Here is a 10041-nt window from a genome sequence, read left to right as displayed (position 1 = left end):
CACTTTGGTCTGACTGACCCTCTCCCTAGTAATCCGGAGGAAAATTACCCCCTTTCTTGTAATACGTGCGCACAAGGTGACAGAGGGGACCCTAGGCGCGAATGTACACGACCTCCTGGAGCCCTCGCTGGGATCCCTGTTTCAGAATCGCCATACCATCATGGAGGTCTGACTGACACTCTCCCTAGAAATCCGGAGGAGAATCACCCTACTTTCTTGTAATCCGTGCGCATGAGGTGACAGTGGGGACCCAAGGCGCGAATGTACCCGACCTCCTGGAGCCTTCGCTGGGATCTGGGAGGCAAATGGCCCCTCATCGAGACTTCCAGGAAAGCTCGGCCATCTGGTCACCCCATAGGAAAGCATTGTGCGCGACCAGATGACCGAAGGGACGTGCGCGACCAGATAGCCGAAGGGAATTGCACGACCAGATGCCCGAGGGGACAGCCGTGACCAGATGGCCGAAGAGAAAGGGGAATGGGGGCCGCCCTTCCCGGGGCCCCCAGGGGCCCGGCCGGAGCTCCTGAACCCAGACGAGCGAGGGGAGGCTCCCCGGACACAACGGAACCCCGTCCCGGGCCTTTGGCAGTGCTGCAGGCCGGGGGATGGGGCCGGGGACGGAGACCCTGACCCAGGGCCTGGCCGGGCCCCTGGACCCAGCCGGGGCCCGCAGGCGTAGGGGAAGCCTCCCCGGGCCCTCCGGACCCTGCCCCAGGCACCCTGCCATGCGGCAGGACCCCGGACGGAGCCCGGGGCGGGAAGGCCGCCCTCCCCGGGGCCCCCAGGGGCCCGGACGGAACTCTTGAACCCAGATGAGCGAGGGGAGGCTCCCCGGACACAACGGAACCCCGTCCCGGGCCTTTGGCAGGGCCGCAGGCCGGGAGACGGGGCCCGGGGACAGAGACCCCAACCGGGCCCGGGGACGGAGACCCAGCCGGGGCCCCCGGGCCCGCAGGCGCAGGGGAAGCCTCCCCGGGCCCTCCTGACCCTGCCCCGGGCACCCTGCCACACGGCCGGACCCAGGACGGAGCCTGGGGCGGGGCTGCAGGGCTCTGGGGCTGCAGGGCTCTGGGGCTGCAGGGCTTCGGGCCTGCAGGGCTCCGGGCCTGCAGGGCTCCAGGCTGAAGGGCTCCAGGGCTGCAGGGCTTTGGGGCTGCAGGCCTCGGGGGACGCCCAGAGGACCCATGGAGCCCGTCCGGGGGAACTTTGCCTCGCTGAGGGCTGGAGGAGGAAGCACCGGACGCACCGGGGAAGTGTCGTCCGGGCTTGGCTCATCTGGTCCACGCCTGAGAACCGCCATCCCCAGGAGGGGTGTTCCGGCATACCCTGCCCCTACTAATCCGGAGGAAGGCTACCCACCTTTCTTGTAACCCTCGCGCTCCGAGTGACGGAGGGGACCCTAGGCGCGGACTCGCCCGGCCTCCTGGAGCCCTGGCTGGGATCCGCGAGGCAAATGGACCCTCATCGGGACTTCCAGGCTGGCCCGGCCATCTGGTCGCCCCATTGGAAAGCATTGCGCGTGACCAGATGGCCGAGGGGAGAGGTGCAACCAGATGGACGGGACTGAAAGGACTCCCATCTGTCCAACCCCGAGCCTTCGCGCTAGGGTTCCCGCCTGCCCACGCAGGGCTCCGTGGCTGCAGGGCTCCGTGGCTGCAGGGCTCCAGGGCTGCAGGGCTCCGGGCCTGCAGGGCTCCGGGCCTGCAGGGCACCAGGGCTCCGGGCTATAGGGCTCCAGGGCTCCAGGGCTGCAGGGCTTTGGGACTGCAGGCCTCGGGGACGCCCGGGGGACCCATGGAGCCCGTCCTGGGCACTTTGCCTCGCCGCGGGCTGGAGGAGGAAGCACCTCCGACGCCCCGGAGAAGTGTCGTCCGGGCTTGGCCTATCTGGTCCCCGCCTGAGAACCGCAATCCCCAGGAGGGGTGTCCTGGCATACCCTGCCCCTACTAATCCGGAGGAAGGCTACCCACCTTTCTTGTAACCCTCGCGCTCCGTGTGACGGAGGGGACCCTAGGCGCGGACGCGCCCGGCCTCCTGGAGCCCTGGCTGGGATCTGCGAGGCGAATGGACCCTCATCGGGACTTCCAGGCTGGCCCGGCCATCTGGTCGCCCCATTGGAAAGCATTGCGCGCGACCAGATGGCCGCGGGGAGAGGTGCAACCAGATGGACGGGACTGAAAGGACTCCCATCTGTCCAACCCCGAGCCTTCGCGCTAGGGTTCCCGCCAGCCCACGCAGGGCTCCGTGGCTGCAGGGCTCCGTGGCTGCAGGGCTCCGAGGCTGCAGGGCTCCGGGCCTGCAGGGCTCCGGGCCTGCAGGGCTCCGGGGCTGCAGGGCTCCGGGGCTGCAGGGCTCCGGGGCTGCAGAGCTCCGGGCCTGCAGGGCTCCGGGGCTGCAGGGCTCCGGGCCTGCAGGGCTCCGGGCCTGCAGGGCTCCAGGGCTCCGGGCTGAAGGGCTCCAGGGCTGCAGGGCTTTGGGGCTGCAGGCCTCGGTGGACGCCCGGGGGACCCATGGAGCCCGTCCTGGGCACTTTGCCTCGCCGCGGGCTGGAGGAGGGAGCACCGGACGCCCCGGGGAAGTGTCGTCCGGGCTTGGCCCATCTGGTCCCCGCCTGAAAACCACCATCCCCGGGAGAGGTGTCCCGGCATACCCTGCCCCTACTAATCCGGAGGAAGGCTACCCACCTTTCTTGTAACCCTCGCGCTCCGAGTGACGGAGGGGATCCTAGGCGCGGGTGCGCCCGACCTCCTGGAGCCCTGACTGGGATCCGGGAGTCAAATGAGCCCTCATCGGGACTTCCAGGCTGGCCCGGACATCTGGTCGCCCCATTGGAAAGCATTGCGTGCGACCAGATGGCCGAGGGAAAGGTGCGACCAGATGGCCGGGCCCGAAAGGACTCCCAGCTGCCCACACCGAGCCATAGCGGTAGGGCTCTTGCCTGCCCTTGCAGGGCTCCGGGGCTCTGCACCAGGGTCCCTTGTCCCGGGCAGATGGACACTTGGCAGGCCGCAGGACGTGGGATCCCAGGCCCTGACCAAAAATCAAGAGGCCCGGGGCCGGTCCCTGCTTCTCAATGTAGCCAGGCCGGGGAGATCGGGGAGCCTACCCAAGGACGAGGGACCCCAGTCCCGGGCACACGGTCCCTCAGGTTGTGCGCTCGTTTTCCACAATTTTTTTTCAAAATTCCACGAAGAGGCATTCCGCAAATTCCGCCCAGCCCTAGTATGGATACTGACTGGGGAATTGAAGGTGTGAAAGACAAGAATGTAGGTGGTTAGAGGACTGCATGCATAGTGGATAGGCGTTTGAAGCAGTCCATGTGCTAAGGCCTGGCTCAGTGCATGAGTACTTGGGTACTGACTGAATGATTAGAGTACTGCAAGGAGAGTGCGTGGGTGAATTTATAAGTGGTTGGGTTTTGGCGCAGTGAATGGATTAGTACATGGTGCTGAATGGGTCACTACAGGAGTGCAAGGTGAGTGACAGGGTGCTTGCTGGGGTGTATAGATACTGACTGGGGAATTGAAGGTGTGAAAGACAAGTGTGTAGGTGGTTACAGGACTACATGCATAGTGGATAGGCGTTTGAAGCAGTCCATGTGCTAAGGCCTGGCTCAGTGCATGAGTACTTGGGTACTGACTGAATGATTAGAGTACTGCAAGGAGAGTGCCTGGGTGAATTTATAAGTGGTTGGGTTTTGGCGCAGTGAATGGATTAGTACATGGTGCTGAATGGGTCACTGGAGGAGTGCAAGGGGAGTGACAGGGTGTTTGCTGGAAGTGTATGTATACTGACTGGGGAATTGAAGGTGTGAAAGACAAGTGTGTAGGTGGTTAGAGGACTGCATGCGTAGTGGATAGGCGTTTGAAGCAGTCCATGTACTAAGGCCTGGCTCAGTGTATGAGTACTTGGGTACTGACTGAATGATTAGATTACTGCAAGGTGAGTGCCTAGGTGAATTTATTAGTGTTTTCTCACAGCGAATGGTTCAGTCCATGGTGCTGAATGGGTCAATAGAGGAGTGCAAAGGAAGTGACAGGGTGTTTGCTTGAAGTGTATGGATACTGACTGGGGAATTGAAGGTGTGAAAGACAAGTGTGTAGGTGGTTACAGGACTGCATGCATAGTGGATAGACATTTGAAGCAGTCCATGTGCTAAGGCCTGGCTCAGTACATGAGTACTTGGGTCCTGACTAAATGATTAGAGTACTGCAAGGAGAGTGCCTGGGTAAATTTATAAGTTTTTGGGTTTTGGCGCAGTGAATGGATTAGTACATGGTGCTGAATGGGTCACTAGAGGAGTGCAAGGGGAATGACAGGGTGTTTGCTGGAAGTGTATGTATGCTGACTGGGTAATTGAAGGTCTGAAAGACAAGTGTGTAGGTGGTTAGAGGACTGCATGCATAGTGGATAGGCGTTTGAAGCAGTCCATGTGCTAAGGCCTGGCTCAGTGCATGAGTAAGTGGGTACTGACTGAATGATTAGAGTACTGCAAGGAGAGTGCCTGGGTGAATTTATAAATGGTTGGGTTTTGGCGCAGTGAATGGATTAGTACATGGTGCTGAATGGTTCACTAGGTGAGTGCAAGGAGATGGACAGGGTGTTTGCTGGAAGTGTATGGATACTGACTGGGGAATTGAAGGTGTGAAAGACAAGAATATAGGTGGTTAGAGGACTGCATGCATAGTGGATAGACGTTTGAAGCAGTCCATGTGCTAAGGCCTGGCTCAGTGCATGAGTACTTGGGTACTGACTGAATGATTAGAGTACTGCAAGGAGAGTGCCTGGGTGAATTTATAAGTGGTTGGGTTTTGGCGCAGTGAATGGATTAGTACATGGTGCTGAATGGGTCACTACAGGAGTGCAAGGTGAGTTACAGGGTGCTTTCTGGGGTGTATAGATACTGACTGGGGAATTGAAGGTGTGAAAGACAAGTGTGTAGGTGGTTACAGGACTGCATGCATAGTGGATAGGCGTTTGAAGCAGTCCATGTGCTAAGGCCTGGCTCAGTGCATGAGTACTTGGGTACTGACTGAATGATTAGAGTACTGCAAGGAGAGTACCTGGGTGAATTTGTAAGTGTTTGGGTTTTGGCGTAGTGAATGGATTAGTACATGGTGCTGAATGGGTCACTAGAGGAGTGCAAGGGGAGTGACAGGGTGTTTGCTGGAAGTGTATGTATACTGACTGGGGAATTGAAGGTGTGAAAGACAAGTGTGTAGGTGGTTAGAGGACTGCATGCATAGTGGATAGGCACTTGAAGCAGTCCATGTGCTAAGGCCTGGCTCAGTGCATGAGTACTTGGGTACTGACTGAATGATTAGAGTACTGCAAGGAGAGTGCCTGGGTGAATTTATAAGTGGTTGGGTTTTGGCACAGTGAATGGATTAGTACATGGTGCTGAATGGGTCACTGGAGGAGTGCAAGGGGAGTGACAGGGTGTTTGCTGGAAGTGTATGGATACTGACTGGGGAATTGAAGGTGTGAAAGACAAGTGTGTAGGTGGTTAGAGGACTGCATGCGTAGTGGATAGGCGTTTGAAGCAGTCCATGTACTAAGGCCTGGCTCAGTGTATGAGTACTTGGGTACTGACTGAATGATTAGATTACTGCAAGGAGAGTGCCTGGGTGAATTTATTAGTGTTTTCTCACAGCGAATGGTTTAGTCCATGGTGCTGAATGGGTCAATAGAGGAGTGCAAGGGGAGTGACAGGGTGTTTGCTGGAAGTGTATGGAATACTGACTGCGGAATTGAAGGTGTGAAAGACAAGTGTGTAGGTGGTTACAGGACTGCATGCATAGTGGAGAGACGTTTGGAGCAGTCCATGTGCTAAGGCCTGGCTCAGTACATGAGTACTTGGGTACTGACTGAATGATTAGAGTACTGCAAGGAGAAGCATTGAGTTGTGTTCCTGAGGCGGAAGCCGGGAGCGAGCCACATTTTTAAAATTGTATTGTCACAGAATAACTTGTGTATTTTAAAGCACTTACTTCTTTTGGGAAACTAGCTGTCAGAAGCAGCGGAGCCAGCGCTGACGCGGCACGTTAATTTCCAAACACTCCTTGGCGCCATCTCGCCACGAGCAGAGGCCACGCCCCTTTTTGAGGCCACGCCCCCTGTCGACTCCTACTTAAAGACGCCGATTTAGGGCGCCGGGTAGAAGCATTGAGTTGTGTTCCTGAGGCGGAAGCCGGGAGCGAGCCACATTTTTAAAATTGTATTGTCACAGAATAACTTGTGTATTTTAAAGCAGTTACTTCTTTTGGGAAACTAGCTGTCAGAAGCTGCGGAGCCAGCGCTGACACGGCACGTTAATTTCCAAACACTCCTTGGCGCCATCTCGCCACGAGCAGAGGCCACGCCCCTTTTCAAGGCCGCGCCCTCACAGTCCTCAAACCTTGGAGTAGTATAAAGCATGTGCATATTCCGGTCGCGCAGCGGGCGAGCGCAGCGGGCGCGACGTTTGCGCACGGAAGGCGCGCCTAAGGTAAGCTCGTCTGAGCCCGTCCGCGACCGACCGGGGCCAGGGGCCACCCCCCCTGATCAGCCATCATGCCAGACCATCACCTACCATTCGCATTTCCTGCGTCAATTAAACCAGACAGTTGGGTCACCCTGCTTACACACATGGGACCCCTCTATTCAACATCCCGCTTGTAATCAGTGTGGATTTCATTTTTCTTCCTATGGTGTAAAGAAATCCACATCATTTTCTATGCTTCTGCTTAACTGCCGCTCACTCCCCAAACACTCCACTGAAATCTCCCCATTGTTGGAGGAGATAAGCCCAGACGTCCTTTTTGCCACAGAGACATGGTTACAGGAACACTCTGAACCTGACTTGGTACAAGCACTTCCACCTGGTTATCAAATACTCCGCCTTGACCGCAAAAAAGGTATTGGCGGTGGTCTAGCACTAATTTACAAATCAGATTACGTTGTCACCAGTATCCCCGTAAATTTCCCAGACTGCGAATGTCTTCCTTTTTTTAATAAAATTCAGCGCCACACATACCTTTTCGGGCATGCTCATATACCGTCCGCCAGGATCACAAGGGCAGTTTCTTTCTGATCTTGCCTCGATAGCTGCAAGCCTTGCAGTTAGCTCTGCCAATTTTACAATCTTGGGTGACCTTAACATCCACCTGGATGAACCAAACGACTCAATAGCCAGAGAACTATCCTTGAGCTTAAATGCCCTCGAATTACATCAACGTGTCATTGGGCCCACCCACTTAAAAGGACATCTTTTAGACCCCGTCTTCAGTAATTGCAAAAACCTTCACGTTGGAAACCCTTCCCCCCTTCCCTGGTCTGACCACTTCCTTATCCCGCTCAACTGGACCCTGCCCCATCACCTCCCCCCCAAACCCCCGAAGATTCAACGATCACGCAATTGGTCTAAAATCCCTTTATCTGAGTGGCAGGATCTCCTACAAGGCACCAAACCCACTAACACATCTATCCCCATTCAAGACAATGAGAACTATAACAAATGGATCATCAGCTCCCTAGATCGAGTATTACCACTCAAAAATTCCCATCCTAAGCGGGGCAATCCTACAGCCCCGTGGTATACGACTGATCTACGAGAGGCCAAACGTGTCTGTAAACGACTTGAGAGGAAATGGCGCCTCAGTTACCTCCCAGCAGACAAAACGAGCTATAGAACAGCAATTACAAACTACAAAGCAGACATTCATCTAGCTCAGGCTAAATATTTTGAACATAAGATCGAGAAGGCAGCGTCCAAACCTAAGGAGATCTATCGGATAGCCAAATCCCTCTTGCAACTTCCCGAGGCCCCAAAGTATCATAACAATACTCAGACCCATTGTGAGGAAATAGCTGAGTTTTTTCACCAGAAGATAGAAACCATCAACTCTTCTTTTCCCCACCCTGTCACTTTGCCCACAGATTCCGTCAACATAGGCTGCACGACAGTTCCTCCTTATGTTCTCAATAGCTTTCCTCCATTAGAACTTATTAACCTGGAAAAACTCATGGGACAGGTTAAATCTGGATCACCTATTGACCCAGCTCCTCCCAGTACTCTCACCCAGATAACCCATCAGATCTCACCTACCATCCAAGACCTGCTCAACTCCTCCCTCCATGCTGGTATTGTCCCACCTTTATGGAAAAGAGCAATGGTCAAAGCTTAATGAAAAAAACCCAGTCTCGATCAATCTAACCCCGCTAACTATCGACCCATCTCCCTCCTGCCATGGCTCAGTAAACTTCTCGAGAAGCATGTTAACTCCGTTCTCACTGACTTCCTGGAAGTCAATAACATACTAGACCTTTCCCAGACCGGCTTTAGGCCCCGTCACGGAACGGAGACTGCATTGATTGCAGTGACGGAGGAGGCAAGAAGGATCCTGGACGATGGCGGGTCCGCGGCCATCGTCCTACTCGACCTAAGTGCCGCCTTCGACACTGTTAATCATAATATTCTACTCCATCGCCTTGACAAAATAGGAGTGTCAGGCACAGCACTCAATTGGATGAGGTCTTTTCTCACAGACAGATCCTTTCAAGTATTTGAGAAGGATTTCACCTCTGCCAGTAAACCCCTCAATTGTGGAGTGCCTCAGGGCTCCTCCCTGAGCCCTACCCTTTTTAATGTCTACCTACGCCCTCTAGCTGATGTCGTCCGCCCCTTCGGTGTGAAGATTGCCACTTATGCAGACGACACGCAGCTAGTGGTAGCACTGGACCCTCCCCTCAACTCTCATCACAGTTTACACAAATGCCTGGAAGCTGTCGCTGCTTGGATGTCTGGCTCCTGTTTAAAACTTAACGGGGACAAAACAGAGGTAATGCTCCTTGGAAATAACATCGCGAAATCCATTGACCCTATCTGGCCCCTCTGTTTAGGAAGTCCCCCGCAACCCAAGGAGCAAATCAAGAGCCTAGGCATCTGGCTCGACCAAACTCTCACCTTTAACCATCAAGCTACCAAGCTCGCTGCCACATGTTTCGGGCTGATGAGACTACTTCGTAAGATTCTCCCTCTCCTTCCGTTCCATTCAAGACGGATTATGGTTCAAGGATTAATCCTCTCCCGCCTGGACTGTGGAAACGCCCTATATCTTGGGGCCCCACAATCTATACTTAACAAACTCCAGGTTATTCAAAACTGCGCGGCAAGAATTCTCCTGGATATTCCTCGCCGAACCTCAGTCAGAGCCAGATTGTAGGACCTCCACTGGCTCCCGGTGAGATCCAGAATCGAATTTAAGAGCATGTGCATTGCACACCGCTCCTACTGGGGAACAGGCCCTTCCATCAATTCCCCCCTGGTGAAAGCCTATCAGCCTTCCCGCCCCCTCAGATCCGCGACCTCCCACCTCGCCTCAGTACCACGCATTAGGAAAGCCAGGTGTGGAGGCCGCTCGCTCTCTTACAACCTAGCCAAGATTTGGAATTCTCTTCCCCTCCCTATCAGATCAGAACCCAATCTATTCACCTTCCGTAAACTTCTTAAAACCTGGCTTTTCAGCAAAACTTCGGTTTAAATCTTCATTCAGCTTCACTCATTCCAGCCTCTCCTGCTCAACCCAATGTCTTGCAGCGCTGGGACGCCCCTGGGTAGCCAACGCGCTATACAAATCCTCATTCCATTCCATTCCATTCCATTCCAGTGCCTGGGTGAATTTATAAGTGGTTGGGTTTTGCCGCAGTAAATGGATTAGTACATGGTGATGAATGGGTCACTAGAGGAGTGCATGGGGAGTGACAGGGTGTTTGCTGGAAGTGTATGGATACTGACTGGGGAAATGAAGGTGTGAAAGACAAGTGCGTAGGTGGTTAGAGGACTGCATGCATAGTGGATAGGCGTTTGAAGCAGTCCATGTACTAAGGGCTGGCTCAGTGTATGAGTACTTGGGTACTGACTGAATGAGTAGAGTACTGCAAGGAGAGTGCCTGGGTGAATTTATAAGTGGTTGGGTTTTAGCGTAGTGAATGGATTAGTACATGGTGCTGAATGGGTCACTGGAGGAGTGCAAGGGAAGTGACAGGGTGTTTGCTGGAAGT

The sequence above is a fragment of the Triturus cristatus genome, chromosome 1_1, assembly GCF_964204655.1.
Source record: "Triturus cristatus chromosome 1_1, aTriCri1.1, whole genome shotgun sequence".
Taxonomy (NCBI): Eukaryota; Metazoa; Chordata; class Amphibia; order Caudata; family Salamandridae; genus Triturus; species Triturus cristatus.
The sequence above is the reverse complement of the archived record's forward strand: the minus strand, read 5'-3'. Positions refer to the sequence as shown.